Genomic DNA, 18647 nt, shown 5'->3' on the forward strand with positions numbered 1-18647 from the left:
CCACCATCCTCTATGTGAAAACCTTTCTCCGCACTTCTCCCTTCTCACTTTCCACCTCTCACCGTGAACCTGTACCCACTGACTCGCCACCCTCTCGATGCCTCTCAGTACGCTGTCGACCTCTATCGGGTCGCCCCTCAGCTTCCGTCTTTGCAGTGACAACAATCCCAAGTTTATTCAACCTCTCCTCACAACAGAAGCACTCCAGGGCAGGCAACGTCCTGGTAAACCTTCTCTGCACCCTCTCCAAAGCATCCACGTCCTTCTGGCAGTGTGCCGAACAGCACTGCGCGCGGTATCCCGAATGTAGCCTAACTGGAGTTTTGTACAGCTGTTTATACAGATCATTTATTTACACGTCACAAACAACAAAGGCCCTAGCACCGAGCCCTGCGGGATACCACTAGTTACTGATCTCCTTTCCGAAAAATGCGCTTCCACCGCTACTCTCGGTCTTCTGTGACCGAGCCGGTTTTGTATCCAGCTAGCCGGCTCACCTCAGATCCCACGAGACGCTACCTTTTGCAGCAGCCTGCCTTAAGATGTGAAACGATCCAGAAGAGATTACTGACGCAAAGGTGACTACGCTTAAATGAAAGTGCTGGGATTGGCAACCGTGACGGAACTCGCAGCCAAGGAAGGTCAACACCTCACAAAGTGGTGGCTGAGAGTTCACAAAATGGTGGCCCAGGGACAAGCACCAACGCAGACACAAAACTGCCACTGCTGTGGAAACACATGTCAGGCAGCAGCAAATTGCTGGTAGAAAGAAGCTGTGTGCAGAAACTGCAGCATTAAAAAAGAATATACTCAGTGGGTGCGCTCGGGGGTGAAAGTACCAATAACCTGCAGCGAAAGTACAGGATGAAATCCTAAATGGTACAAAAAGGGCAAGAAGACAAAAGCCCTGACGCACAAACCAATGAGGTGTTGTGGTTACAGATACTGGCGATACCTGCCGACGCCCCGGTCGCTCCCTTACTGAACGGCAAACCGGTAAGGATGGAGGTGGACACCGGTTTCGTTGATACGGCTGAGTCACGTTGCGCTGCAACCTTCAGAAACTGCGCGAGGAACACACAAAGGTGAAGTGGTGCTTTCACAGTGGGAACGTTCAGTTATACGGTGAGTCTGAAGACACAGCCTGCGTGTCATCAAAGGAAATCTTACAGCTTTATGGGCAAGAATGTGGTTGGACAGAATCAAACTCAACTGGGCCGAAGGCAATCACGTGTCAAAATTCTGAGAGTGACTGATCAAGAATTCTAAAGAGGCACGCTATTGTTTTCAATGGGGTAGACAAGCAGGACGCCGGGAGCCTTTGATAAGGTTCCACGTGGTAGGCTGTTGGAGAAAATGCAGAGGCATGGAATTGAGGGTGATTTAGCAGTTTGGCTTAGAAACTGGCTTTCTGAAAGGAGGCAGCGAGTGGTGGTTGATGGAAAATATTCAGCCTGGAGTCCGGTTACTAGTGGTGTGCCACAAGGGTCTGTTTTGGGACCACTGCTGTTTGTCATTTTTATAAATGACTTAGACGCAGGCATAACATAGGTGGATGGATTAGTAAATTCGCAGACGACGCTAAAGTCGGTGCAGTAGTGGTCAGTGTGGAAGAATGTTTACAGGTTGCAGGGGGACTTGGATAAACTGCAGAATCGGGCTGAGAGGTGGCAAATGGAGTTCAATGCAGCTAAATGTGAGGTGATGCACTTTGGGAAGAATAACAGGAAGGCAGAGTACTGGGTCGATGGAAAGATTATTGGTAGTGTGGATGTGCAGAGGGATCTTGGAGTCCCATGTACATAGATCCCTGAAAGTTGCCACCCAGGTGGATAGTGCTGTTAAGAAGGCTGTTGGGTTTCATTCGTAGAGGAATTGAGTTCCGGAGCCGCAATATCATGCTGCAACAGTTCACCTGCTGGTGTGTGCTAGGCGGTTTCCTTTCCCTTTGCTCAACGACCTATTTGCTGAACTAGCCGGAGGTCAGCTTTTCAGTAAAATTGAGCCCGGTAAACCCTACCTCCAGATGAGTGTAGATCCTGAGTTGAAATGAATGAGACACAATCTTATTGAAACATATTGGATTCTTACGTGGCTCGACAGGGTAAATGCTGAGAGGACATTTTCCCTCATGGGAGTGTCTAGAACTGAACAGAAATAAAGAGGCACCAATTTAAGAGTGAGATCAGGAGAAACGTCTTCTCTCAGAGGGTTGTGAGTCTTTGGAATTTGTTGTCACAGACAGCTGGCACACGCTGCTTGTGTGAGACTGACTTAGAATGCTGCCAGTTCTGGCTGAGGCAGCAAAGTAGTGCAAAAGAAGGCAAGGGGCTGTTGTGCCAGTCCCTGCGTACACAGCCCAGGTGCCGGATAATCTGCAGTGCTCCTACCTGCCTTATTATCTTTCCAGGCCAGTTCCGGTCAGCAAACATTGGCTTGTTTGTTCTACGTTTTCTCACGTGCTGTTGTCGAGTTAGTGCTGTCTCTTTGCTTTTCCCAGTGAGAATTAACTCTCTGAGTAACCTGCCTCTGACTCAGTCAGTCGTGATAGCACACACGATTCTGTCGCGGCTCAGTGAATCGGAAAGTGGCTGAAACTCACAGTCCTTTGCCTCGTTTTTCCGGTCAGTCACATACGTACCTATCGATTCCGCCTGCCCTTGCACTCTGATGAAAAGCATGTGCCTTAAATACGTCCCGATTATTTTTGTCCTAGCTCACAGTGTTCTCGAAATCTCTCTTGCAAGTCATCAAAATCAAAACGACTGAACCCCTAGATAGCTTCATCCCCAGCAGCATGCAGCAACGTAGCACAGTTGACCTTCTCTTGTTTTTCTGAAACGTCGCTCGCGAGTAGGAAAAGCTGGTGGGCAGCTACGGTTGCTGCAACTCCCAACTTCTGACACCATGTGGTGTGATCGGGGCCCGGCGTTGGCGGGACGGTGCAGCACGCAGCAGGGGTGAGGGGATGACATTGAGAGCAAGTGTCAAGATGCGCAAGAGACAGAGACGGCGAGAGAAGGATAGGGAGCGGCAGCTGAACAGCTACCTTAGAACAGACGAGTTTGAATCGACTCACGCCTGGCTGGATGTGAGGTGTGAGAAATGAAGCACCGAAAGCCTGCGCTATAAACATGAAGCTGTTTTTAGATTTATAGATGAGGGGTGCACCGTTCCCGGAGGTACTGCAATACCAGGTCGATGCGTGGAGTGGACGGAGCAAGCCCCTATTCCATCTCCCTGCTCCAAAAATCAATTTAATATATGGTCCCCAGATAAGGGACGTATCAGATATTAAACTGATAAGAACAGATACTACACTTGATCTTAGCCAAAAGGCCGAGAAGCGATAACTACAATACCGCGGACTGCCTCAAGTCCCATTTGTCCTCCATGTTTTCAGTCAGCTTGATTCTGTTCAAAGACTTGTAGATCACTGCTGACAGTTTCCCTGTCGCCGTAGTCCTCCCAGGATTTCTAACTAGAGCAGCAGATCCGTTTACAGCAGTTGCTTTTTTTCCCCTGTCAGTGAAGCACTGCCTCATGGTCATGTAGAGATTGTCAGTATCTCACCAATCAGGTGGGTCAGGGCTAAGCTGACGTGACTTGAGGAGGTGGTAACCAACTGCAGAACTGCACGCATTGAATGAGACATTCAGCCTGTCATGTCTGCATCAGCTCTCTGCACGAGCAACTTCCCCAGTCCCACTCGCCCTCTCTTCAGATAAGTATCCGACCCTGCGACCAAAGTCACCATTGAATCTGCCTCCAGCACCCTCTCTCTCAGGCAGTGCACTGCATATTCTAACCACTCGCTGAAGACGCTTGGGCCTAGGACACTAGCTCGATGAAATGTGACAGGTAGAGAAGAGAGCAGTAGATTCAGCCGAGCCCTCCATGTCTTTGATGTGTGTGTGTGTGTGGATGTGCCTGCAGTTAGAACATAGAACAGTACAGCACAGTACAGGCCCTTCGGCCCACCATGTTGTGCCGAGCAGTTTTCTTAATCTAAGATCAACCTAACCTACACAGCTCTCAATTTACTGCCGTCCAGCGTGTGCTCGTCCAGCAGTCGCTTAAATGTCCCTGACAGCTTGTGGGAGATTAGAAATGTAGTTTCTGCAGGTGGTGGTGGTGGTGGTTAGAGATGTTGCTTTTGCAGATGGGTGAGGGGGTGTTGTGGGGGGAGGGGAAGGGGAACATTACACAAACAGTCGCGGGATTCTTGCAGCATACTTAAGGCTAAGATTTTAACCAATATAGAGGTTTTTGTTTAAGAAATAGTTTTAAACTAAGAAATAACTTTAAAGTGTTGTGGCTGACCACAAAAGAAGCAGTAGGGACATCTCACAACAAGCTTATAGTATGATAAGGGGAACTGGCTAAAATAACAGACAGGCTGTAACAGACAAGGACAAGGACAGCAGGGTAGTCAGATCAGGAAAATTAGAGAAAAACAAGTCAGGTAAATCGGCTTATGATAGGATGGGAAAAGGGAGGCGTGATTCCGCAACTTGCAAACTGAATAAGAATGCTTACATGCTTTGTATTGGCGCGCTTTCGCTAGCCTGATTGCTTGAGCAAAACGCCCGTTCTTGCAAGGCCGTAAAGAATAAAATGCTCTTGTTTCCAAGACTTTGTCTCAGGCTGAATTGTGAGTGAGTTTTGTTTCTCAGAGTTGCCGAAGGGCCTGTTGTTGCGCTGCTCTGTTCGACGTTCTAAAAATCTCAGCTGTTACCAATGTGAAAAATCCCTGCCTCCCCACAAGGCAAATGATTGGAGCAGGTTCGAATTCTGACCGAAAAATCTCACTGCCAGGAAATCTCGGCTCACCTTTACGAACAGAAACTCTTACAGACTAACAAATGTGAACTCCCATCCTCCAACCCACCTCGTGCAAATGAACAGCACGACGGGGGATGTGAAGATCAATTTACAGCAAATCAGCCTTTATTGGTTCGGCTCCCGCTCCAAACATTCCAATTCAGTCTGCTTCCTTAGAATTGCAAATCAAGATTCAAGAGTGCTAATTGCAGCGCTAACAGCAAGCTAATGGTTTGATAGCGGCCGGGCAATCAAAAAGCAAGGTCTAAAATGCAAAATAAAGCAAAACACCCAGTAAGCAAAACCTCAGCTTCTGTGGAGAGAAAGCAGAATTAACGCTTCGAGTCCAGTGACCCTTCTCCCGAAGGTTGCAGCGAGTTCTGTTTTCGTCCACACATTACAACCTGCAGCACCACGCGTGGAGTCAGTGATCAACTGCACCTTCACCCTATCGGTAGCCACTGAGCACCTACATCGATGCATGCATCAGGACGAGACGGAACCTGAACCAAACGGGCGGAGGCTCCGAAGCTCTCTCCCACCCTCTCACCTTCAATGCGCACTTGGATCCATCCGGCTGCTCCGCATCAGGAAGCATCAGCAGCGCGGCCTCAATCAACAGATGGGAATCAGAAAGCTTCCCCACACAGTCACACAGTACAGAAGAGGCCCTCTGGCCCTCCGAGTCCGCACTGACAAAGCTACTCTAAGTCTGTTCTAGTCCCACTTTCCAGCACTTGGTCCGTAGCCAGGAAAAGTTATGACATTTCCAGTGCTCATCCAAGTAGTTTTTCAAGGTTTTGAGGTTCCCCGCCTCGCTACCCTCCCAAGCAGTGCATTCCAGACCGCCGCCACCCTCTGGGAAACAACTGCTTTCTGTCATGACCGCAAGACCACGGAAGGTCTGACGGCCCGGGCCGTAAGACGTACGAGCAGAATCAGGCCGTTCGGCCGTGGCTCACAGGTTTGTCAACCCCGATTCTCCTGCCCTCTCCCCACGACCCTTGATCCCCTTATAATCAAGAGCCTCTCTCTCTCTCTGTGAAGCGCTTCTGTGAAGCACTACTATTATAGGACAAGCCAAACAGAGAACAGCCAGGGAATTCCTAGAGGCATGGCACTCATCCACAGATTCAATCAATGAGCACATCGACCTGGACCCAATATACCGGCCACTGCAGCGGGCGCTGTGTGGGCGGCACGGTGGAACAGTGGTTAGGACTGCTGCCTCACAGCGCCAGAGACCCGGGTTCAATTCCCAACTCAGGCGACAGACTGTGTGGAGTTTGCACATTCTCCCCGTGTCTGCGTGGGTTTCCCTCCGGGTACTCCGGTTTCCTCCCACAGTCCAAAGATGTGCGGGTCAGGTGAATTGGCCATGCTAAATTGCCCGTAGTGTTGCGCTTCGGCGGGTCGGTGTGGACTTGTTGGGCCGAAGGGCCTGTTTCCACATGGTAAGTAATCTAATCTAAACAAACAACTGGAACTGATAACCGGAAGCGGCAGGGTCAAATCACTATAAACGCGGGAGGAAACATCACAGAAGCGCTTCACAGGAGGCTCCCAAGCACTGACGATGTCACCTAGACAGGGGACGAAACGTCTGCAACACAAATTCCCAGCTCGGCGAACAGAACCACAACAACGAGCACCCGAGCTATAAATCTTCTCCCAAACTTTGAACCTCTCCACCTCTGTCTTAAATGCAACCTCATCTCGGCCTGAAGGGGCGACCCTTCATCCTGAGGCTGTACTTCCAGGTCCTCGTCTCGCCTACTAGTGGGACCATCTTCTTCACAACCACTCTGACCAGGCCCCCCCAGTAGCTTGTAAGGTTCAGTCAGATCCCGCCTTACCTTTCGAAACACCATCGGGTACAGACCCAGAGACCTCATGTGACAAACCCAGGGGGAAACCTTCTCTAGACTCCCTCCCAACACCAGCGCATCCCTTCCTTCGGTACACGGCACAAAACTGCTCCCAATATTCCACCTGTGGTCAGACCAGCGCCTGACGCAGCCTCGGCAGCACGTCCCTGCTCCTGTTTTCTCGCCCGCTTGAAATGAATGCCGACACTGCATTTGCCTTCCGAACCATCGGATGGACCTGCATGTTAATCTTGAAACAACCTGGAACTAGGACTCCCAAGAGCCTCTGCGCTTCAGATTTGCAAAGCCTTTCCCTCGTTCAGAAAATCGTCTACCCGATTGTTCTCGCTACCAAAGTGCAATTACGCACACTTGGTCACTTCTTTCCCCACTCGCCCAACATGTCCACGCTCTTCTGCAGCCTGCCCATTTCCTCAAAACTACCTGTCCCTCTAGCTATCTTTGTGCCAACTGCAAACTCAGCAAAAGTGCCCTCCGTGGCCCCCATTATCGTGGACACCCCAATAAGGTCCCTGTCACAGCCCCGTCTACAAGGTATTTGCGGAATTTCACCACAGTTATACACGTGGCCGGAGACTTTGGCACTGTCGCACCGATAACACAGGGCCCAGCGAGCCTGTGCCGATTCCTACTCCTTGTTTGGGCGTGCTACTTGTTGCCCAGACGCGGTTTCAGTCCCGCCGTTCCGCCTCCCGTTCACGTGTCTAACAAGGTGAGCCTGAAACGTTCCTAACGTGCCTGCTTCCAGCGCTTCGACTGGCAACGAGTTTCAGGCACCCACCATCCTCTATGTGAAAACCTTTCTCCGCACTTCTCCCTTCTCACTTTCCACCTCTCACCGTGAACCTGTACCCACTGACTCGCCACCCTCTCGATGCCTCTCAGTACGCTGTCGACCTCTATCGGGTCGCCCCTCAGCTTCCGTCTTTGCAGTGACAACAATCCCAAGTTTATTCAACCTCTCCTCACAACAGAAGCACTCCAGGGCAGGCAATGTCCTGGTAAACCTTCTCTGCACCCTCTCCAAAGCATCCACGTCCTTCTGGCAGTGTGCCGAACAGCACTGCGCGCGGTATCCCGAATGTAGCCTAACTGGAGTTTTGTACAGCTGTTTATACAGATCATTTATTTACACGTCACAAAAAACAAAGGACCTAGCACCGAGCCCTGCGGGATACCACTAGTTACTGATCTCCTTTCCGAAAAATGCGCTTCCACCGCTACTCTCGGTCTTCTGTGACCGAGCCGGTTTTGTATCCAGCTAGCCGGCTCACCTCAGATCCCACGAGACGCTACCTTTTGCAGCAGCCTGCCTTAAGATGTGAAACGATCCAGAAGAGATTACTGACGCAAAGGTGACTACGCTTAAATGAAAGTGCTGGGATTGGCAACCGTGACGGAACTCGCAGCCAAGGAAGGTCAACACCTCACAAAGTGGTGGCTGAGAGTTCACAAAATGGTGGCCCAGGGACAAGCACCAACGCAGACACAAAACTGCCACTGCTGTGGAAACACATGTCAGGCAGCAGCAAATTGCTGGTAGAAAGAAGCTGTGTGCAGAAACTGCAGCATTAAAAAAGAATATACTCAGTGGGTGCGCTCGGGGGTGAAAGTACCAATAACCTGCAGCGAAAGTACAGGATGAAATCCTAAATGGTACAAAAAGGGCAAGAAGACAAAAGCCCTGACGCACAAACCAATGAGGTGTTGTGGTTACAGATACTGGCGATACCTGCCGACGCCCCGGTCGCTCCCTTACTGAACGGCAAACCGGTAAGGATGGAGGTGGACACCGGTTTCGTTGATACGGCTGAGTCACGTTGCGCTGCAACCTTCAGAAACTGCGCGAGGAACACACAAAGGTGAAGTGGTGCTTTCACAGTGGGAACGTTCAGTTATACGGTGAGTCTGAAGACACAGCCTGCGTGTCATCAAAGGAAATCTTACAGCTTTATGGGCAAGAATGTGGTTGGACAGAATCAAACTCAACTGGGCCGAAGGCAATCACGTGTCAAAATTCTGAGAGTGACTGATCAAGAATTCTAAAGAGGCACGCTATTGTTTTCAATGGGGTAGACAAGCAGGACGCCGGGAGCCTTTGATAAGGTTCCACGTGGTAGGCTGTTGGAGAAAATGCAGAGGCATGGAATTGAGGGTGATTTAGCAGTTTGGCTTAGAAACTGGCTTTCTGAAAGGAGGCAGCGAGTGGTGGTTGATGGAAAATATTCAGCCTGGAGTCCGGTTACTAGTGGTGTGCCACAAGGGTCTGTTTTGGGACCACTGCTGTTTGTCATTTTTATAAATGACTTAGACGCAGGCATAACATAGGTGGATGGATTAGTAAATTCGCAGACGACGCTAAAGTCGGTGCAGTAGTGGTCAGTGTGGAAGAATGTTTACAGGTTGCAGGGGGACTTGGATAAACTGCAGAATCGGGCTGAGAGGTGGCAAATGGAGTTCAATGCAGCTAAATGTGAGGTGATGCACTTTGGGAAGAATAACAGGAAGGCAGAGTACTGGGTCGATGGAAAGATTATTGGTAGTGTGGATGTGCAGAGGGATCTTGGAGTCCCATGTACATAGATCCCTGAAAGTTGCCACCCAGGTGGATAGTGCTGTTAAGAAGGCTGTTGGGTTTCATTCGTAGAGGAATTGAGTTCCGGAGCCGCAATATCATGCTGCAACAGTTCACCTGCTGGTGTGTGCTAGGCGGTTTCCTTTCCCTTTGCTCAACGACCTATTTGCTGAACTAGCCGGAGGTCAGCTTTTCAGTAAAATTGAGCCCGGTAAACCCTACCTCCAGATGAGTGTAGATCCTGAGTTGAAATGAATGAGACACAATCTTATTGAAACATATTGGATTCTTACGTGGCTCGACAGGGTAAATGCTGAGAGGACATTTTCCCTCATGGGAGTGTCTAGAACTGAACAGAAATAAAGAGGCACCAATTTAAGAGTGAGATCAGGAGAAACGTCTTCTCTCAGAGGGTTGTGAGTCTTTGGAATTTGTTGTCACAGACAGCTGGCACACGCTGCTTGTGTGAGACTGACTTAGAATGCTGCCAGTTCTGGCTGAGGCAGCAAAGTAGTGCAAAAGAAGGCAAGGGGCTGTTGTGCCAGTCCCTGCGTACACAGCCCAGGTGCCGGATAATCTGCAGTGCTCCTACCTGCCTTATTATCTTTCCAGGCCAGTTCCGGTCAGCAAACATTGGCTTGTTTGTTCTACGTTTTCTCACGTGCTGTTGTCGAGTTAGTGCTGTCTCTTTGCTTTTCCCAGTGAGAATTAACTCTCTGAGTAACCTGCCTCTGACTCAGTCAGTCGTGATAGCACACACGATTCTGTCGCGGCTCAGTGAATCGGAAAGTGGCTGAAACTCACAGTCCTTTGCCTCGTTTTTCCGGTCAGTCACATACGTACCTATCGATTCCGCCTGCCCTTGCACTCTGATGAAAAGCATGTGCCTTAAATACGTCCCGATTATTTTTGTCCTAGCTCACAGTGTTCTCGAAATCTCTCTTGCAAGTCATCAAAATCAAAACGACTGAACCCCTAGATAGCTTCATCCCCAGCAGCATGCAGCAACGTAGCACAGTTGACCTTCTCTTGTTTTTCTGAAACGTCGCTCGCGAGTAGGAAAAGCTGGTGGGCAGCTACGGTTGCTGCAACTCCCAACTTCTGACACCATGTGGTGTGATCGGGGCCCGGCGTTGGCGGGACGGTGCAGCACGCAGCAGGGGTGAGGGGATGACATTGAGAGCAAGTGTCAAGATGCGCAAGAGACAGAGACGGCGAGAGAAGGATAGGGAGCGGCAGCTGAACAGCTACCTTAGAACAGACGAGTTTGAATCGACTCACGCCTGGCTGGATGTGAGGTGTGAGAAATGAAGCACCGAAAGCCTGCGCTATAAACATGAAGCTGTTTTTAGATTTATAGATGAGGGGTGCACCGTTCCCGGAGGTACTGCAATACCAGGTCGATGCGTGGAGTGGACGGAGCAAGCCCCTATTCCATCTCCCTGCTCCAAAAATCAATTTAATATATGGTCCCCAGATAAGGGACGTATCAGATATTAAACTGATAAGAACAGATACTACACTTGATCTTAGCCAAAAGGCCGAGAAGCGATAACTACAATACCGCGGACTGCCTCAAGTCCCATTTGTCCTCCATGTTTTCAGTCAGCTTGATTCTGTTCAAAGACTTGTAGATCACTGCTGACAGTTTCCCTGTCGCCGTAGTCCTCCCAGGATTTCTAACTAGAGCAGCAGATCCGTTTACAGCAGTTGCTTTTTTTCCCCTGTCAGTGAAGCACTGCCTCATGGTCATGTAGAGATTGTCAGTATCTCACCAATCAGGTGGGTCAGGGCTAAGCTGACGTGACTTGAGGAGGTGGTAACCAACTGCAGAACTGCACGCATTGAATGAGACATTCAGCCTGTCATGTCTGCATCAGCTCTCTGCACGAGCAACTTCCCCAGTCCCACTCGCCCTCTCTTCAGATAAGTATCCGACCCTGCGACCAAAGTCACCATTGAATCTGCCTCCAGCACCCTCTCTCTCAGGCAGTGCACTGCATATTCTAACCACTCGCTGAAGACGCTTGGGCCTAGGACACTAGCTCGATGAAATGTGACAGGTAGAGAAGAGAGCAGTAGATTCAGCCGAGCCCTCCATGTCTTTGATGTGTGTGTGTGTGTGGATGTGCCTGCAGTTAGAACATAGAACAGTACAGCACAGTACAGGCCCTTCGGCCCACCATGTTGTGCCGAGCAGTTTTCTTAATCTAAGATCAACCTAACCTACACAGCTCTCAATTTACTGCCGTCCAGCGTGTGCTCGTCCAGCAGTCGCTTAAATGTCCCTGACAGCTTGTGGGAGATTAGAAATGTAGTTTCTGCAGGTGGTGGTGGTGGTGGTTAGAGATGTTGCTTTTGCAGATGGGTGAGGGGGTGTTGTGGGGGGAGGGGAAGGGGAACATTACACAAACAGTCGCGGGATTCTTGCAGCATACTTAAGGCTAAGATTTTAACCAATATAGAGGTTTTTGTTTAAGAAATAGTTTTAAACTAAGAAATAACTTTAAAGTGTTGTGGCTGACCACAAAAGAAGCAGTAGGGACATCTCACAACAAGCTTATAGTATGATAAGGGGAACTGGCTAAAATAACAGACAGGCTGTAACAGACAAGGACAAGGACAGCAGGGTAGTCAGATCAGGAAAATTAGAGAAAAACAAGTCAGGTAAATCGGCTTATGATAGGATGGGAAAAGGGAGGCGTGATTCCGCAACTTGCAAACTGAATAAGAATGCTTACATGCTTTGTATTGGCGCGCTTTCGCTAGCCTGATTGCTTGAGCAAAACGCCCGTTCTTGCAAGGCCGTAAAGAATAAAATGCTCTTGTTTCCAAGACTTTGTCTCAGGCTGAATTGTGAGTGAGTTTTGTTTCTCAGAGTTGCCGAAGGGCCTGTTGTTGCGCTGCTCTGTTCGACGTTCTAAAAATCTCAGCTGTTACCAATGTGAAAAATCCCTGCCTCCCCACAAGGCAAATGATTGGAGCAGGTTCGAATTCTGACCGAAAAATCTCACTGCCAGGAAATCTCGGCTCACCTTTACGAACAGAAACTCTTACAGACTAACAAATGTGAACTCCCATCCTCCAACCCACCTCGTGCAAATGAACAGCACGACGGGGGATGTGAAGATCAATTTACAGCAAATCAGCCTTTATTGGTTCGGCTCCCGCTCCAAACATTCCAATTCAGTCTGCTTCCTTAGAATTGCAAATCAAGATTCAAGAGTGCTAATTGCAGCGCTAACAGCAAGCTAATGGTTTGATAGCGGCCGGGCAATCAAAAAGCAAGGTCTAAAATGCAAAATAAAGCAAAACACCCAGTAAGCAAAACCTCAGCTTCTGTGGAGAGAAAGCAGAATTAACGCTTCGAGTCCAGTGACCCTTCTCCCGAAGGTTGCAGCGAGTTCTGTTTTCGTCCACACATTACAACCTGCAGCACCACGCGTGGAGTCAGTGATCAACTGCACCTTCACCCTATCGGTAGCCACTGAGCACCTACATCGATGCATGCATCAGGACGAGACGGAACCTGAACCAAACGGGCGGAGGCTCCGAAGCTCTCTCCCACCCTCTCACCTTCAATGCGCACTTGGATCCATCCGGCTGCTCCGCATCAGGAAGCATCAGCAGCGCGGCCTCAATCAACAGATGGGAATCAGAAAGCTTCCCCACACAGTCACACAGTACAGAAGAGGCCCTCTGGCCCTCCGAGTCCGCACTGACAAAGCTACTCTAAGTCTGTTCTAGTCCCACTTTCCAGCACTTGGTCCGTAGCCAGGAAAAGTTATGACATTTCCAGTGCTCATCCAAGTAGTTTTTCAAGGTTTTGAGGTTCCCCGCCTCGCTACCCTCCCAAGCAGTGCATTCCAGACCGCCGCCACCCTCTGGGAAACAACTGCTTTCTGTCATGACCGCAAGACCACGGAAGGTCTGACGGCCCGGGCCGTAAGACGTACGAGCAGAATCAGGCCGTTCGGCCGTGGCTCACAGGTTTGTCAACCCCGATTCTCCTGCCCTCTCCCCACGACCCTTGATCCCCTTATAATCAAGAGCCTCTCTCTCTCTCTGTGAAGCGCTTCTGTGAAGCACTACTATTATAGGACAAGCCAAACAGAGAACAGCCAGGGAATTCCTAGAGGCATGGCACTCATCCACAGATTCAATCAATGAGCACATCGACCTGGACCCAATATACCGGCCACTGCAGCGGGCGCTGTGTGGGCGGCACGGTGGAACAGTGGTTAGGACTGCTGCCTCACAGCGCCAGAGACCCGGGTTCAATTCCCAACTCAGGCGACAGACTGTGTGGAGTTTGCACATTCTCCCCGTGTCTGCGTGGGTTTCCTCCGGGTACTCCGGTTTCCTCCCACAGTCCAAAGATGTGCGGGTCAGGTGAATTGGCCATGCTAAATTGCCCGTAGTGTTGCGCTTCGGCGGGTCGGTGTGGACTTGTTGGGCCGAAGGGCCTGTTTCCACATGGTAAGTAATCTAATCTAAACAAACAACTGGAACTGATAACCGGAAGCGGCAGGGTCAAATCACTATAAACGCGGGAGGAAACATCACAGAAGCGCTTCACAGGAGGCTCCCAAGCACTGACGATGTCACCTAGACAGGGGACGAAACGTCTGCAACACAAATTCCCAGCTCGGCGAACAGAACCACAACAACGAGCACCCGAGCTATAAATCTTCTCCCAAACTTTGAACCTCTCCACCTCTGTCTTAAATGCAACCTCATCTCGGCCTGAAGGGGCGACCCTTCATCCTGAGGCTGTACTTCCAGGTCCTCGTCTCGCCTACTAGTGGGACCATCTTCTTCACAACCACTCTGACCAGGCCCCCCCCAGTAGCTTGTAAGGTTCAGTCAGATCCCGCCTTACCTTTCGAAACACCATCGGGTACAGACCCAGAGACCTCATGTGACAAACCCAGGGGGAAACCTTCTCTAGACTCCCTCCCAACACCAGCGCATCCCTTCCTTCGGTACACGGCACAAAACTGCTCCCAATATTCCACCTGTGGTCAGACCAGCGCCTGACGCAGCCTCGGCAGCACGTCCCTGCTCCTGTTTTCTCGCCCGCTTGAAATGAATGCCGACACTGCATTTGCCTTCCGAACCATCGGATGGACCTGCATGTTAATCTTGAAACAACCTGGAACTAGGACTCCCAAGAGCCTCTGCGCTTCAGATTTGCAAAGCCTTTCCCTCGTTCAGAAAATCGTCTACCCGATTGTTCTCGCTACCAAAGTGCAATTACGCACACTTGGTCACTTCTTTCCCCACTCGCCCAACATGTCCACGCTCTTCTGCAGCCTGCCCATTTCCTCAAAACTACCTGTCCCTCTAGCTATCTTTGTGCCAACTGCAAACTCAGCAAAAGTGCCCTCCGTGGCCCCCATTATCGTGGACACCCCAATAAGGTCCCTGTCACAGCCCCGTCTACAAGGTATTTGCGGAATTTCACCACAGTTATACACGTGGCCGGAGACTTTGGCACTGTCGCACCGATAACACAGGGCCCAGCGAGCCTGTGCCGATTCCTACTCCTTGTTTGGGCGTGCTACTTGTTGCCCAGACGCGGTTTCAGTCCCGCCGTTCCGCCTCCCGTTCACGTGTCTAACAAGGTGAGCCTGAAACGTTCCTAACGTGCCTGCTTCCAGCGCTTCGACTGGCAACGAGTTTCAGGCACCCACCATCCTCTATGTGAAAACCTTTCTCCGCACTTCTCCCTTCTCACTTTCCACCTCTCACCGTGAACCTGTACCCACTGACTCGCCACCCTCTCGATGCCTCTCAGTACGCTGTCGACCTCTATCGGGTCGCCCCTCAGCTTCCGTCTTTGCAGTGACAACAATCCCAAGTTTATTCAACCTCTCCTCACAACAGAAGCACTCCAGGGCAGGCAATGTCCTGGTAAACCTTCTCTGCACCCTCTCCAAAGCATCCACGTCCTTCTGGCAGTGTGCCGAACAGCACTGCGCGCGGTATCCCGAATGTAGCCTAACTGGAGTTTTGTACAGCTGTTTATACAGATCATTTATTTACACGTCACAAAAAACAAAGGACCTAGCACCGAGCCCTGCGGGATACCACTAGTTACTGATCTCCTTTCCGAAAAATGCGCTTCCACCGCTACTCTCGGTCTTCTGTGACCGAGCCGGTTTTGTATCCAGCTAGCCGGCTCACCTCAGATCCCACGAGACGCTACCTTTTGCAGCAGCCTGCCTTAAGATGTGAAACGATCCAGAAGAGATTACTGACGCAAAGGTGACTACGCTTAAATGAAAGTGCTGGGATTGGCAACCGTGACGGAACTCGCAGCCAAGGAAGGTCAACACCTCACAAAGTGGTGGCTGAGAGTTCACAAAATGGTGGCCCAGGGACAAGCACCAACGCAGACACAAAACTGCCACTGCTGTGGAAACACATGTCAGGCAGCAGCAAATTGCTGGTAGAAAGAAGCTGTGTGCAGAAACTGCAGCATTAAAAAAGAATATACTCAGTGGGTGCGCTCGGGGGTGAAAGTACCAATAACCTGCAGCGAAAGTACAGGATGAAATCCTAAATGGTACAAAAAGGGCAAGAAGACAAAAGCCCTGACGCACAAACCAATGAGGTGTTGTGGTTACAGATACTGGCGATACCTGCCGACGCCCCGGTCGCTCCCTTACTGAACGGCAAACCGGTAAGGATGGAGGTGGACACCGGTTTCGTTGATACGGCTGAGTCACGTTGCGCTGCAACCTTCAGAAACTGCGCGAGGAACACACAAAGGTGAAGTGGTGCTTTCACAGTGGGAACGTTCAGTTATACGGTGAGTCTGAAGACACAGCCTGCGTGTCATCAAAGGAAATCTTACAGCTTTATGGGCAAGAATGTGGTTGGACAGAATCAAACTCAACTGGGCCGAAGGCAATCACGTGTCAAAATTCTGAGAGTGACTGATCAAGAATTCTAAAGAGGCACGCTATTGTTTTCAATGGGGTAGACAAGCAGGACGCCGGGAGCCTTTGATAAGGTTCCACGTGGTAGGCTGTTGGAGAAAATGCAGAGGCATGGAATTGAGGGTGATTTAGCAGTTTGGCTTAGAAACTGGCTTTCTGAAAGGAGGCAGCGAGTGGTGGTTGATGGAAAATATTCAGCCTGGAGTCCGGTTACTAGTGGTGTGCCACAAGGGTCTGTTTTGGGACCACTGCTGTTTGTCATTTTTATAAATGACTTAGACGCAGGCATAACATAGGTGGATGGATTAGTAAATTCGCAGACGACGCTAAAGTCGGTGCAGTAGTGGTCAGTGTGGAAGAATGTTTACAGGTTGCAGGGGGACTTGGATAAACTGCAGAATCGGGCTGAGAGGTGGCAAATGGAGTTCAATGCAGCTAAATGTGAGGTGATGCACTTTGGGAAGAATAACAGGAAGGCAGAGTACTGGGTCGATGGAAAGATTATTGGTAGTGTGGATGTGCAGAGGGATCTTGGAGTCCCATGTACATAGATCCCTGAAAGTTGCCACCCAGGTGGATAGTGCTGTTAAGAAGGCTGTTGGGTTTCATTCGTAGAGGAATTGAGTTCCGGAGCCGCAATATCATGCTGCAACAGTTCACCTGCTGGTGTGTGCTAGGCGGTTTCCTTTCCCTTTGCTCAACGACCTATTTGCTGAACTAGCCGGAGGTCAGCTTTTCAGTAAAATTGAGCCCGGTAAACCCTACCTCCAGATGAGTGTAGATCCTGAGTTGAAATGAATGAGACACAATCTTATTGAAACATATTGGATTCTTACGTGGCTCGACAGGGTAAATGCTGAGAGGACATTTTCCCTCATGGGAGTGTCTAGAACTGAACAGAAATAAAGAGGCACCAATTTAAGAGTGAGATCAGGAGAAACGTCTTCTCTCAGAGGGTTGTGAGTCTTTGGAATTTGTTGTCACAGACAGCTGGCACACGCTGCTTGTGTGAGACTGACTTAGAATGCTGCCAGTTCTGGCTGAGGCAGCAAAGTAGTGCAAAAGAAGGCAAGGGGCTGTTGTGCCAGTCCCTGCGTACACAGCCCAGGTGCCGGATAATCTGCAGTGCTCCTACCTGCCTTATTATCTTTCCAGGCCAGTTCCGGTCAGCAAACATTGGCTTGTTTGTTCTACGTTTTCTCACGTGCTGTTGTCGAGTTAGTGCTGTCTCTTTGCTTTTCCCAGTGAGAATTAACTCTCTGAGTAACCTGCCTCTGACTCAGTCAGTCGTGATAGCACACACGATTCTGTCGCGGCTCAGTGAATCGGAAAGTGGCTGAAACTCACAGTCCTTTGCCTCGTTTTTCCGGTCAGTCACATACGTACCTATCGATTCCGCCTGCCCTTGCACTCTGATGAAAAGCATGTGCCTTAAATACGTCCCGATTATTTTTGTCCTAGCTCACAGTGTTCTCGAAATCTCTCTTGCAAGTCATCAAAATCAAAACGACTGAACCCCTAGATAGCTTCATCCCCAGCAGCATGCAGCAACGTAGCACAGTTGACCTTCTCTTGTTTTTCTGAAACGTCGCTCGCGAGTAGGAAAAGCTGGTGGGCAGCTACGGTTGCTGCAACTCCCAACTTCTGACACCATGTGGTGTGATCGGGGCCCGGCGTTGGCGGGACGGTGCAGCACGCAGCAGGGGTGAGGGGATGACATTGAGAGCAAGTGTCAAGATGCGCAAGAGACAGAGACGGCGAGAGAAGGATAGGGAGCGGCAGCTGAACAGCTACCTTAGAACAGACGAGTTTGAATCGACTCACGCCTGGCTGGATGTGAGGTGTGAGAAATGAAGCACCGAAAGCCTGCGCTATAAACATGAAGCTGTTTTTAGATTTATAGATGAGGGGTGCACCGTTCCCGGAGGTACTGCAATACCAGGTCGATGCGTGGAGTGGACGGAGCAAGCCCCTATTCCATCTCCCTGCTCCAAAAATCAATTTAATATATGGTCCCCAGATAAGGGACGTATCAGATATTAAACTGATAAGAACAGATTTTTTTTTTTTTTTATTTCAAAATATACTTTATTCGTAAATATTCATAAATAATTTGATACACTGTACATTGGGTAATGCCATACATATGTTCACATTAACATACACAGTTTAGAATTTTCCTTTTTATATGCAAGTCTGTGCATTTCTCACTCCTATGCCCTTATATTGGGCTGAGGCGTCAGCAGAGCCCAAATGACTGCATGGGCCCCCTGATCTTCTTTAGACAGGCAGATGTTAAACGGTGGTCTTTCCCCACCGCGCCTTGGCGGCAGCTGCCCCAAGCTTCAGCGCGTCCCTCAACACGTAGTCTTGGACCTTGGAATGTGCCAGTCTGCAACACTCAGTCGGGGT

At 50.0% G+C, this 18647-nt stretch overlaps 2 non-coding genes and 1 pseudogene across 2 annotated transcripts; all 3 read right to left on the reverse strand.

Moving 5' to 3' along the window:
• Positions 1–3160: 3160 nt before the first annotated feature.
• LOC132809219 (U2 spliceosomal RNA) lies at positions 3161–3351 on the reverse strand. Its single transcript, XR_009642247.1, has one exon. It is a non-coding gene; the product is annotated as a U2 spliceosomal RNA (small nuclear RNA).
• Positions 3352–10650: 7299 nt separating this feature from the next.
• Positions 10651–10841, reverse strand: LOC132809230 (U2 spliceosomal RNA). Its single transcript, XR_009642248.1, has one exon. It is a non-coding gene; the product is annotated as a U2 spliceosomal RNA (small nuclear RNA).
• Positions 10842–18140: 7299 nt separating this feature from the next.
• Positions 18141–18320, reverse strand: LOC132809352 (U2 spliceosomal RNA; annotated as a pseudogene).
• Positions 18321–18647: the final 327 nt, after the last annotated feature.

Source organism: Hemiscyllium ocellatum, chromosome 3 (genome assembly GCF_020745735.1).
Source record: "Hemiscyllium ocellatum isolate sHemOce1 chromosome 3, sHemOce1.pat.X.cur, whole genome shotgun sequence".
Taxonomy (NCBI): domain Eukaryota; kingdom Metazoa; phylum Chordata; class Chondrichthyes; order Orectolobiformes; family Hemiscylliidae; genus Hemiscyllium; species Hemiscyllium ocellatum.